We start from the raw sequence: 12,793 nt of genomic DNA, 5'->3' as shown, positions 1-12,793 counted from the left end.
CGACGCCCATGCTTTGTCTTCTTCTTGGAGGGGTTATCCTCCGTTTCCTCATTGCCATCGGTTTCTTTCGGAGTGTCCACCATGTTTATATCGAATGAAGAGGTGGCTGTCCACCGACCTGTGAGCGGGGGCTCCTGTACGTGTCCTGCATCGTCGTCCATACCGTCGATGTCTTCGAAGTCGAAGTCGAGCACGTCGGTTAAATCATCGATCGTGGCGACAAAGTGGGTGGTGGGTGGGCAGCGAATTCCTTCGTCGCCTGCTTCCCACTCGTGCCAGACATAGTTCGGCTCAGAGCCTCCTGACAAAAAGAGAGACTTTAATGAGCTCATCATGTCGCCAAAAGGCGAGTGCTAAAAGATGTCCGCAGTAGTAAACTCCATTGCCGGAGCACAACCTGGCTCGGCTAGCTCAAGAGTGTGCGAATGTTAGCCAACAACCGGATACAAGTCCGAGGGCCCAGGGTTACAGGCCTCCACAGAGATGTGACCTGTGTTCGGCTCCATCGCCGATGAGTGTGTGGCCTGCGGGGCGGGGTCCATCCATCCGTCCTTGGGCAACGCAACCTGTTCCGGATTTAGATCCGGGGCTATTGCAGGGATGATGTTCCGAGCATTGTTCGACAGCAGGTCCAGGCCATGCTCGTCATGACTGTCTGGCGCTCCTAGCACGGGGCCGAATTCGTCGAAGATCATGTCTCCACGAATATCCGTCGTGTAGTTCAAGTTTCCGAACCTGATATGGTGGCCAGGGGCGTAGCTGTCGATCTGCTCCAGATGACCAAGCGAATTGGCCCGCAGTTCGAAGCTGCCGAACACAAAGATTTGTCCGGGGAGAAAAGTCTCCCCCTGGACTGTGTTGTTGACGATTGATGACGCCATCAAGCCTTGAAGCAACGACACAGAGGAACTCTCAATGAAAGCACCAATGTAGGGGTTCCCGATCTGTGCGTCTTAGGCTGATGGTAACAGGAAGCAAGGGACACAATGTTTACCCAGGTTCGGGCCCTCTCGATGGAGGTAAAACCCTACTTCCTGCTTGATTAATATTGAAGATATGTGTAGTACAAGAGTAGATCTACCACGAGATCGTAGAGGCTAAACCCTAAGAGCTAGCCTATGATGGTATGATTCTAATTGTGATCGGCCTTCTAAGGACCATCCTCTCCGGTTTATATAGACACCGGAGAGCTAGGGTTTACATGGAGTCGGTTACAAGGAAGGAAATATAATATCCGGATCGCCAAGCTTGCCTTCCACGCAAAGGAGAGTCCCATCCGGACACGAGCCGAAGTATTGAGTCTTGTATCTTGACGCTTCTATAGTACGGACGATGTATACCGTCTGGCTGTCCGGATACCCCCTTATCCAGAACTCCCTCACCGTCCTCGGACAACGATTCTATTACGGCCTTGCGTCGGAGACCCTTCCTGGTCTCCGCGGCCGCCTTCTTAGACCCTTCGGCCTCCCCGGATGGGGCAGCCCTCTTCTTTTTCTCCCCCCTTCATGGGAGGAGTGTGCCTCATCGCCTTCGGACGAGGCGTCCGGTGCGACCTTGCACCGGAGACCCTTCCTGGTCCCCGTGGCCTTCTTTTCTAGTGCCTTGTAAGGCGCCGGAACTAGCATCTTTGTCAAGAGTGCGGTTGCTGGATCTTCCGGCAGCGTAGCCGGACAGTCGGTCCGCTCCGCCGTCACCACCTAATCCTAATTAGATAAACATGGTGACTTAAAATCCTCACACGAATATGCTGGGAAAGGTACATCTAGTGATGATCAAAAAACTTACCGGTCTGGCGAGCCGCGTGGCGCAGAGTCCGCGATCCTCGGATGTGGGAGGAGGTACTTCAGTGGCCTTGAACAGCACCTTCCAGACGTCCTTATGCGTCATACCGAAAAGCTCTTGCAGCGTCTGGTGTTCGGCTAGATCGAACTCCCGTAGATTGAATGCCCGTCTTTGGCACGGAAGGATTCGGCGGGAGAGCATAACCTGGACCATGTTGACAAGCTTGATCTTCTTGTCCATCATATTTTTAATGCAGCTCTGAAGTCCTATCAGCTCCGCAGTTTTGCCCCAGGCCAGGCCCTTCTTTTCCCAGGAGGTGAGCCGCATGGGGATTCCGGATCGGAATTCGGGGGCCGCCGCCCAGTTGGCGCCGCGTGGCTCGGTGATGTAAAACCACCCCGATTACCACGCTTTCATGGTCTCCACAAAGGAGCCGTCAAGCCAGGTAACATTGGGCATCCTGCCCACCGTAGCGCCTCGGCACTCCGCTTGTTGGCCGCTCACGATCTTTGGCTTCACGCAGAAGATTCGTAGCGACAGGCCGAAGTGGGGCTTGATGCGGAGGAAAGCCTCGCACACGACGATAAACGCCGAGATGTTGAGGATGAAATTTGGGGCTAGATCATGGAAGTCTAGCTGATAGTAAAACATGAGCCCGCGGACAAAGGGATGAAGTGGAAATCCTAGTCCGCGGACAAAATGAGAGAGGAACACTACTCTTTCCCGAGACTTTGGAGTGGGGTGATCTATCCCTCCGCCGGAAGCCTGTGCGCGATGTTTGTGGCCAGGTATCCGGCCGCCCGAAGCTTGGTAATGTTCTCGTTCGTAACGGAGGAGGCCATCCACTTGCCTCCCACTCCGGACATGTTGCGAATGGTCCTACGAAGAAGGTGAGAACTTGGGCGCTGTGGCTCGAGAGTGCGAGAATGGATGAGCAAAGGAGGAAGAAGGCCTTGGTAAAAATGGGCGATCCTTGTCCCTTTATAGAGGTGGCGAAAACGGTGCGCCTCCCCGCTTGCCTGATGAAATCGCTTATTTTCCAAGTGCCACGTTACTAGCACGGTTGGGTCACCCGTACCCTTATTAATGAGGATCCCGTGATAAGGAGACATGATCTTTGCTTCGACAAGACGTGCCGAGGAAACCGCCTCGCAATATGTGCGGTGGTTGGTTGTGGGAAAATGGTTCGAATAATGACTTGGCCATGGTGTGATGTCATGTTATCTAAAGTTGTCAGTAGATTATATTTGTGGAATATTGTTCTCTCTATGGTGGTATGTGAAAATCGTCTTGCAGAGCCGGACACGATTTAAGTGTTCGAGATTTACTTTGGAGTATTCGGAGATGGAACCCGCCTTGCAATGCCGAAGACAATCTGCGCGTCGGACTCATCGTCATTGAAGCCTGGTTCATGGGCTACTGAGGGGGTCCTAGATTAGGGGGTATCCGAACAGTTGGACTATATACTTTGGCCGGACTATTGGACTATGAAGATACAAGACTCAAGACTTTGGCCCGTGTCTAGATGGGACTCTCCTTTGCATGGAAGACAAGCTTGGCGATTCGGATGTTAGATCTCCTTCTTTGTAACCGACTCTGTGTAACCCTAGCCTCCTCCGGTGTCTATATCAACTAGAGGGTTTAGTATGTAGGGGAAGGACAATCATAATCATAGGCTAGCTCCTAGGGTTTAGCCTCTACGATCTCGTGGTAGATCAACTCTTGTAACACGCATATCATCAAGATCAATCAAGTAGGAAGTAGGGTATTACCTCCATCGAGAGGGCCTGAACCTGGGTAAAACATCGTGTCCCCTGCCTCCTCTTACCATTATCCTTAGATGCACAGTTCGGGACCCCCAACCCGAGATCCTCCGGTTTTGACACTGACATCCACCGAGCCGGCTCGCTCACTACCTCAGCAACCACCTGCAGTGGGCGACGTGGCGCACGGGGCTCCTCCACCACCACTCGCCAAGGGCGCCATCGTCTAGCCAAGGCGTGTGGCTCCGCAGCGCGACCCACCACGCCATGCGCTAGCTCGGGATGACGTGAGCTGCCAGGTGGTGCAGCGGCCAAAGGGGGAAGCATGCGTGCTTCCAGCGCCCCAGCACCAGGCCCGCGTACCACCGCAGGAGGTGGCGGTGCGCGTGCACCAGGTCTAGTTTCCACCCCCTCGAAGACCTCCGGTGGCGACGGCAGGATGCCCGCATTCACTCTGGAGCTCCGCAACGTTGTCTGGCCAAGGAAGTTAAAGCCTAACCTGCCTCCACGCTACGACGGCACCGCCGACCCAGCCGAGTTCCTGCAGCTCTACGAGCTGAGCATCGAGGCAGCCAGCGGCAACGAGAAGATCATGTCAAATTGGTTCCCCATGGCCCTCAAGGATGGCACGCGTTCTTGGCTCCTGAACCTGACCGAGTGGTCGGTTTCTTCCTGGGAGGAGATGCACAGCCGCTTCATCGCCAACTTCCAGGGAACTCGCGACTGTCCGCCGGCTGCGGGAGACCTGTGTCGCATCAAGCAGCAACCTGGAGAGACCCTGTAGAAGTATATTCAGCGCTTCAAAAATGTTTGCCTCAAGATTCCCAAGGTGTCGGACGAGGCCATCATCTTCGCGTTCACCGATGGCATCCACGATGTCAAGATGAAGGAGGAGCTCGCCATCCACGAGGATCTCTGCACCGCTATGGAGAAGTTCAACATGGCGAACAAGTGCGCAAGGGCTAAGGAGGGATGCCTCTCCCTCCTCGAGCTCCCCGAAGCTGAGCCAGAAGACAAGAAGACCAAGGACATGAAGCGCAAGGGGCCAGTCGTGCTTGCGGCCGAGCCAAAGGCAAAGCACGGCTGCGATCACCCCGAGTCATCCAAGAGCAACTGGCCATTCTGCGTCTTCCATAATGTTCACAGCCACAACACCAACGACTGCCAGGAGCTCAGGGCCCTCCGCGATGAGCGCCTCGATCGACGCCCCGAGTGCAATGATCGAGGCTACGGTCATGGAGGCAACCGACATGGAGGACGCTGGGATGGCCGCGACCATCGTCAGGAGTGGCGTGACCAGGCTCTTGAGGACCGCTAGCAGGGACAGCCTCGCGAGGGCAACTGGAGGGAGCAGCCTCGTGAGGATCACCCTCGGGGTAACACAGCTTTGCCGCCTCTGCCTCCACCGCCAAGAAGGAATGAAGATCACCACCAGGACGAGGGGGATGGGGGCTTCCAGGAGCCTCAGGCCATTGCCTGCATCTTCGGCAGCTTACAGGCCCCAGCTTCCCATCGCGTCTTCAAGCAGTTCACGTGCGAGGTGAATGCAGTGCTCCTCAAGCTTGAAGCAACTCGCCCTCTCAAGTGGTCCAAGTGCGCCATCACCTTTGACTCCTCAGACCGGCTCAAGTGTGCAGCCACCGCTGGCGCTCTCCCCATGCTCTGCTCCCCCGTCATCAACAACGTGGTCATCACCAAAACTCTCATTCATGGTGGAGCGGGGCTCAATGTTCTATCTGTTCAGATGTTTGACAGGCTCCAGGTGCCATACTACCAGCTTCACCCCACCAAGACATTCTCAGGAGTGATTGACGGTTCGACACACCCGATCAGGCAGGTTCGCCTCCCTGTCACCTTCGGCGAGCACAACAACTACCGCACTAAGCTCATCGACTTTGACATCGCCGACATCCGCCCGCCCTACAACACCATCCTTGGGTACCCAGCACTAGCCAAGTTCATGGAGGCCACACACCACAGCTACAACATCCTCAAGATGCCAGGAAGCGGCGGCGTCATCACGATCGCCTGTCAATAGAAGGATGCAGTGTGCTCCCTCGAGCATGCTTTCCAGGCTGTAGCAGTTGAGAATCCTGAAGAGGAGGACGTCGCCCTCCCCCTTGAGGTCGCCCCCAAGACGAAGAAGCTGCAACTGGGACAGGGGTCTCGTGAGGAAGCATCACTCGAGGACGCAATGCTGAGCCTCGTGTCTCCGGACGCGGCACGTTCACCCATCGCATAGGAAGGCGCACCCGGTGCTCCTCTCAGGCTGGGCTCGGGGGCTCTCCTTTGGAGGGCCTCAGATCTAGCCGACGTCGCGAGGGAGGCGCTCGGGCACCATGTGAAGGTGCTCTTCAGAGCACGCTTCCTAGAAGAAGAAGGCAGGTGTGAGGCACCAGGCGTTCAGGAGTTCATCAGGAAGGCAATCGAGGAGATTAAGGAAGGAAGGGTTCTACAAGGCGGTCGTCGCCTGCCGCATGGTGAAGCTCACTACCCTAGCGAGGGTATGGAGTTCCGCGTCTGCATCGACATCCCCGGGCTCAACAGGACCGCGTCTCGGCAGCTCATGTGGCTGTCTCGTGTCGGCCGATGCGAGGGCCCGCCTCACAGCTACATCTGCATGCCTTTCAGCCTGGCGGGCACGACTGAGGCGTTCCAGCACTGCATGAGGGACGCTCAGACAGCCTGCGAGCACAGGCACCAGGCGGTCCTGGGGAGATGGAGGAGCACCTTCAGGAGCCTCTAGGCCCCTCCGAGTCTCCCGAGGCTCAGCACCGGAGCGACTCTAGTGGCGCACGTATTTTGGCTACTTCAAGAACTCTTCAGCAACGGTATAAGGTGACATCTCCCTAGTTCGTTTAGTTTGGGGGCGCCCCTCAGGCTGCATCATCCCCAGGCCATGTGGGTCCGTCCCTATGGCATGTATCCCTTCCGGGTCTATCAGAGCCAGTTACAATCCTTCGCAAGCTACTTTTGAATTATTGATTGCCTGACCGGTGCTTCGTCACTAAGAACGTCTCGCGCCCTTGCAAGCCCTCCCGTGACCGCCTCATGATTAAGTACTGGCACGGCGTTTGTGCTCGGATCCGTCCCTGTAGCGTCTCTAAACCCAAGTGGCTGAGCTTTGGCACGTGGGCTAGTCCCCGTGTACGTCACCTCCCATGGCTCTTGGTGCCTTGTTCTCGCATGAGCTAATCGCGGGTGGATGAGTGAGGGCACGTGACCTGGTGCCCCCGTGGCCACGGGAACCGTGCGCCGGTTCTTTTTCTTCAGGATCTTTGCACGAGAAGACTGGGCACGGCATCTGTGCTCGGGCCCGTCCATGCAGCATCGATAAACCCAATGGATGAGCTCTGTCTGGCGTATCGGTCCCGTTCACGTCACCTCCTAGGGTCGTTGGTGTCCGGCTTCTCATGCAATAACCTTAGGAGACTCATTTGGCGCAGGCCACCTAACCATCTCACAGGACTAACTCAAGCATCCCCAATCAAGACCAAGGGCAACCCGCCTTGAGGTAGGGCCTCTTGAGTCACGCGCTGGCTCACAGGTGCCCATACACACCTCCTTCAGCCCTGCCGTCCAAGCCACGTGTCACGTCGGGCTTGTACACGCCCTGGGGGCTCTCCTCAAAGGAAGCCCCCCATGCACCAGTGGAAGCACCATGCTCTGAAGCTGGCCGTCAACACTTCTGAGCAGCGTCTATGCCCGTGCAAGTGCGGAAACGCCATTCTGTGTGCTGGTGCTAAAAAACTGGGGGTGGCCTCGTGGCCGCATTAACCTGAGGGAGCCTCCTGGCTCAGTGACTAGCCTCACCACGCTGCTCTCCCTCGGGAAGGTAGCGCGAGGGGGCTGCGCCCGGGGGCTATGCTCAGGTCATGCCTGACGTACCCCACCTCGCCAGGCCTCACGGGCCCGGTCTTCGCGCACCCCTCCCAAGCGAGAGCTCGGCGAGGAAAAGGTATGATGGTCTGTTCGTATGTCAAGTGGGACTCCTGACCATCGCGTCTCAGGAGCCTAACTGGCCACATATCCGCTCACCTCTTGGGCTCGTCCTGGTGATCCGGACGATTCAACGACAGCTGAGGTATGTGCGGGGCTGGGCCCTACCAACGCAGAACGCCAAGACCTAGTTCTCACCCTTATTCTTCAAGCCGTCCGCACGTCAAGGGGGACTCCTGAGCATCACGTCTCAGGAGCCTAACTGGCCACATAGCCCCTCACCTATTGGGCTCGTCCTGGTGATCTGGACTACTCAATGACGACTAAGGTATGCTCGGGGCTGGGCTCTGCCGACGCAGAACACTAAGGCTTGCCCCTGCACCTTTTCCTAAGATGTTTGCACGTGAAGGAGGACTCCTGAGCACCGCATCTCAGGAGCCTAACTGGTCACGTAGCCCCTCACCCCTTGGGCTCGTCCTGGTGATCCGGACGACCCAACGTCGGCTGAGGAATGCACGGGGCCGGGCTCTGCCGACGCAGAACAACAAAGCAAACGAAAAAGCTGAAGGAGCATAATCTTGTTATTACAAGACATATTGTTTCAAGCAAATAGTTTTAAACGCCTCCCCGAGGCATGTTGCATGATACAGGACAGACAGGGAAAGGCAGAATCATTGGGCCACCTCTTCAGATTTGGGCGTCACCACTGCCCGCCAGTAGAGCCTCATCGCCAGGTGCATCGCCCGTTCCATCGGCTTCAGTCGGAGGACCGACGACCAAGAACTTGCTCAGCATGGCGTCCTGGAAGCTTTTCACGGCGGCGGTAGCAACATCTCGGGAGTCGGGGTCCACCAGAGTAAGGAAGGAGGAGAGGTCAAAGCCGGCATCCCGGAGATAAAGATGGTTGAAGACGCACGTCAGGGCCGAGGAAGAAAGTGAGCGCGCCTCGCTTTCCACCAAGGAGGCAAACCCGTCAACAACATCTTCAAGCACCACCAAGACTTTAGGAAGCAGAGCAGCAGGGCTGTCCCTCGGGGTCGTCACCACCGCCTTCTTCGAGGGATCATCTCCAAAGAGCTCCTTCTCGGCCTTGTGGAAACGTGCCTCGAGGGAGGTAAGAGTGCTACGCTCCAGGGTGGCCACCTTCTTTGCCTCAGCGAGAACCGCTTGGGCTGCCTCCGCCTCCTCCATCAGCTTTGTCAGGCGGTCGCGCTCTCCAGCCTGCTCTAAGGCCGCCTTCTTCACCTCAGTGTCTTGGTTGGCAACGGAAACTTCCTGGGCCTTCAGCTTCTCCTCACGCTTCTGGAGCTGGCTGGCCTGGGCGGCCTGCCAATCCTGAAGAGCTTTCAGTTCAGCCTCCACCACGCGGCACCGATCCTTAGCTTCTGCGGCCTCCTTCTGCGCCAAGTCGTGCTTGGTAGCGGTCACCCCAAGCACCTTCTGGCTTCCTCCGTAGAGCCCCAGGCCGCGCGAACAGACGCGTCAGCCTTGAGCCAACCAGGGATCAGCCCGAGGCACCCCTGCATCGAACGACGATCTGGGCCCTGAAGTTCACCCTGGAGGAGGTCCAACGCCACCCTTGCCTCTTCCAAGGTCCCGGAGGGGGCAGGAGCGCCATGACTCGGCCACGCACTGGGCAAGGGAGGAGACGCCCTTGGTGCCAAGGCAGAAGAAACCTCAGCCTTAGGAAGGACCGGGGCTCCGGAGGCTGGTTGACCCCAGCAGCCGCGGCAAGGCTGGGTGCCAGAGGGGTGAGGCTTGCCAAGGGAACCAGCACCTCATGAGGACTGGCATCCACGTCCTCCGGAGATGGCATCACCTCTAGGGCCGTGGGAGCAGCAACACTTTCCTTCACCAGGGTTGCAGCGGCCACTTCAGCGCCTGCGGCCGCGGCAACCTCCGCGTCCACCTTCTTCTTCTTTGATGGATGCTGCCTAGCGATAGGCAAAGCCGCTAAGCATCGCTTCAAGAACCAACAGACAAGGCTAAGGGAGAGACTTACTGGCCGGTGAATGCATAGCTCCTCTTCATGCTCAGCAGCGAGCGCAGAGGCGGAGCGGCTGGTGCTGAGCTCTTAGGAGAAGGAGAACTTGCGGATGGAGCTGCTCAGGACGACGTCTGCAAAGGCGGGCTGCTGCCCGGAGGGATCAGCATGGTCCTCATCTTCTTCGTGGCCACTCGCTTGGGCTGCTTCGAAGAAGATATCCCAAACCTCGTGATGACTCCAGAAGGGCACGACACCTCCACCACCCGGGGCTTGGCATCATCATCGTCAGGAAGGTTGCGCAGGAGCTCCCTTTGCTGCAGGGAAGAGGATTCTTCCACAACCCCATCCTCGATGGCCTCGGAGGAATGGTCATCGGAGGATAGGTGCACCAGAGCAGTAGGCGGCAGGGAAGGCCCCGCCCGCACAAGCCCAAACTCGTCAAAGACCGGCATGGCAGCAAGAACCTCCTCGCTCTCATCCCGGCAGTATAGCGGGAGCCAATCTTCTGGAGGGTTGCTCGGGTCCTTCCCCGTCAAGTAGAGCAACACCTTGCTCAGCTCCTCCACGGGAAGGGCTTCTTGGCGCAGGTGGATATTGTCATCATCACCACCAAGCTTCCACAAGGGGCGGGAGTGGTCTTGGAGCAGCGTGATGCGCTGCCTCAGAAACTCCTTGATGAACATGGCCCCCGTCAGCTTCTCGCTCTTCAACTCCTTCTCCATCTTATTCACCAACTGCGTCAGGGAAGGGTCAGTGATCTTTTCAGAACGCCACCACTTCTCGGAGCCGGGGAAGGTGGTCGGGAGCTTCAGCGAGCTCTAGGAGCATTTGGCATCCATCAGAACCCACCTCTTCACGGCATCCTCCACCTTCTTCCCAGCGCGGGAGATTGCGTTACCACCCCGCGCCGCGACGAAGTCAATGCACCCAACTGGATTTTCACCAGTCATGCGAAGGAAGAAGAAATGGCGGAGCAGGGTGATGGAGGGCATCATGCCAACGAACGCTTCACAATAGAAGGTGAAATGGACAGGTGGAGGATGGAGTTGGCATGGATGTGGAGCGCGTGAAGGCCATAGTGGTGAAGGACGACAAAGAAGAAGCGGGAGAATGGAGGTACCAGCCCCGAGTAGACGCTGTGCATGAAGAAGGGGAAGAAGGTGATGCCCGCGTGCTCCGGTGCAGCGGTGGCGACCCGGAGCGTTGTCTCGTTCCACTCGTTGTCGTTGCTCGCCATCAGGAGGAGCGCGGTCTTGAGCTTCTCCCTGGCCACGCAGGGCGCCAGTAGCCCCGGTTCATACCAGGTGGGGCCGGCAGCCGGGGCAAGAGCCGCGGTCTTTTCGGTGGCCATCGAGCAGAGGATTTGGGGGAATCGGTAGATCTGGTGAGTTCTTCCGCCGCGGGGAGAAAGGGATCTGGAGCAAGATGAGAAAGGAGCAATGAAAGCCTGGTGGCAGGCAGCACCCCTTTTGTCAGGCGGAAACAGTTGCCGGGGCAGCATGGGGAAGCGGAGTCGCCCACGTCCCATCAATCGCCACGCATCATCAAGGCCGCAGGCGGTAAGGGCCCGCGGCGCACTGCACTTGCCCTTTGGCTTCGCCTGGAAGCCACGTCCGAGTGCTCCTTGGGCCCGGGGGGTACTGTCGGCGTCCTGGATTCAGGGATATCTAGCCCTGCCTGCCTATGGCCCACTAGGTGGCTTCATTGACTCCCTGGTATGGCCCAGCTTCATCATCAATAGCACAGGACCCTCATGAGGGGCCAAGCCTCGCGAGGTGGGCGATGCCAAGACCCCCGTAGGAATCGACCTCCTTAGGTTGGCTCCTGAGGGGCGGAGAGTTCTCTGCAAGCTACCTCACGAGGCTCAGCTGACATGAGCCATGACGACCAAGGCCAGACGGGCACCAGGCGGGTGTGGAGCGCAGGTTTCCTCTTTGGTCCAAGGGAGGCAAGCTACAGGCACGGGGTCCCGAGGAATCAGCCAAAGGTTTCCATTTCAGTGCAACAAGACCAAGACCGCTAGGACGGTAGGACGGAGGTCATCGACGAGCCCACCACGGCGTCATGACCAGAGGCTTTTCGCAGGCGAAGACTACTTTTGTCAGGATAGACTGTACTACTTATCCCCTTTCAAATCCGGCCATTGTGAAATCCCTTCCCGCTCATATTTGGGAAGAGGACCAAGGCCACTATAAATAGGACTAGCCACCACCATAGGAAGTGGGGGGAAATTAGAACAATTAGAGGTAGCATACACCACACCAGCTCAAGAACGCCTCACCTCCTGAGGCTTGTTCATCCACTATACTAGTTCATCCTCAGCCCTTCGAGGCAATCCACCACACCACACTGGATTAGGGTATTACACCACAAGGGTGGCCCGAACCAGTATAAACTGTTGTGTCCCTTTGTCCCTTTGAGCTCGACACGCTAGGCTTAGGAGGATCACGAGTATGCAGGCTGGGTAGGTTGAGATCTCCGCACGCACCCCAGAGTTCGAACCTCTGAAGGGTTTGCGGATCCCACAATCCGACACCAGGTGGTGTCAAACGCATGATGTAGATGTATGTGGAGTTGGGAAGACTTATGATATGGTATCAAAATGGTCAGCAATAATCAATTCAGAGATGCAAAGTTGAATAGATGCTCAACGACGGTATTGTGCTGGTCCTAGGCTAGACCGTGCTAGGGACGCGAGCCTAGAACAGTAGAAAAATCACGGTGCGGCATGTAAACGAGGGAAAAGCACACTGTTTTTTTGGCGCTCTATTTTTTGCCGAAAATCACTATAATGGTGAGTGTCTCAAAACTCTTCCCAAGTGAAAATAACAGGATAGGCACGATGTTTTTGACTATTTTTCGGAAATCAGGGCAGCGACGACCAAAAAGTGCGATGAAAAATCACTATGTTGGCACGTGTCTCAAAAGACCCACAAAATCCTAAAAACAAGATAGGGAAAAAATATTTTCACCTGCAGAAATTTTGGCCTATAAACTGCCCAGGGGTCTCTAGACTTTTTTTTGAAACCTACTCAGGGAAGGAAACACGAATATGAAAATAGATGGATCTCGGAAACAAACCCTAATATGAAAAGAACTCAGATTGGTTATGGTATAGGATGGTGGTATATGTGGACTTGGATTGGTGGTGGATATATGGCAGCGGCGATGTATATGGTGGGGTGATGGTATATGGCAGCGGTGATGTATGTGGTAGTGGTATACGACAGTGGTGATATATTTGGTGTGGTGGTGGTATATGGCAGGGATGAAGATAGTTCGGCGGCTCCATGACAACCTGTGACCAGAACTCAAAACTCTA

This window comes from Triticum dicoccoides, chromosome 7B (genome assembly GCF_002162155.2).
Source record: "Triticum dicoccoides isolate Atlit2015 ecotype Zavitan chromosome 7B, WEW_v2.0, whole genome shotgun sequence".
Taxonomy (NCBI): domain Eukaryota; kingdom Viridiplantae; phylum Streptophyta; class Magnoliopsida; order Poales; family Poaceae; genus Triticum; species Triticum dicoccoides.
This window is presented reverse-complemented; position numbering follows the sequence as displayed.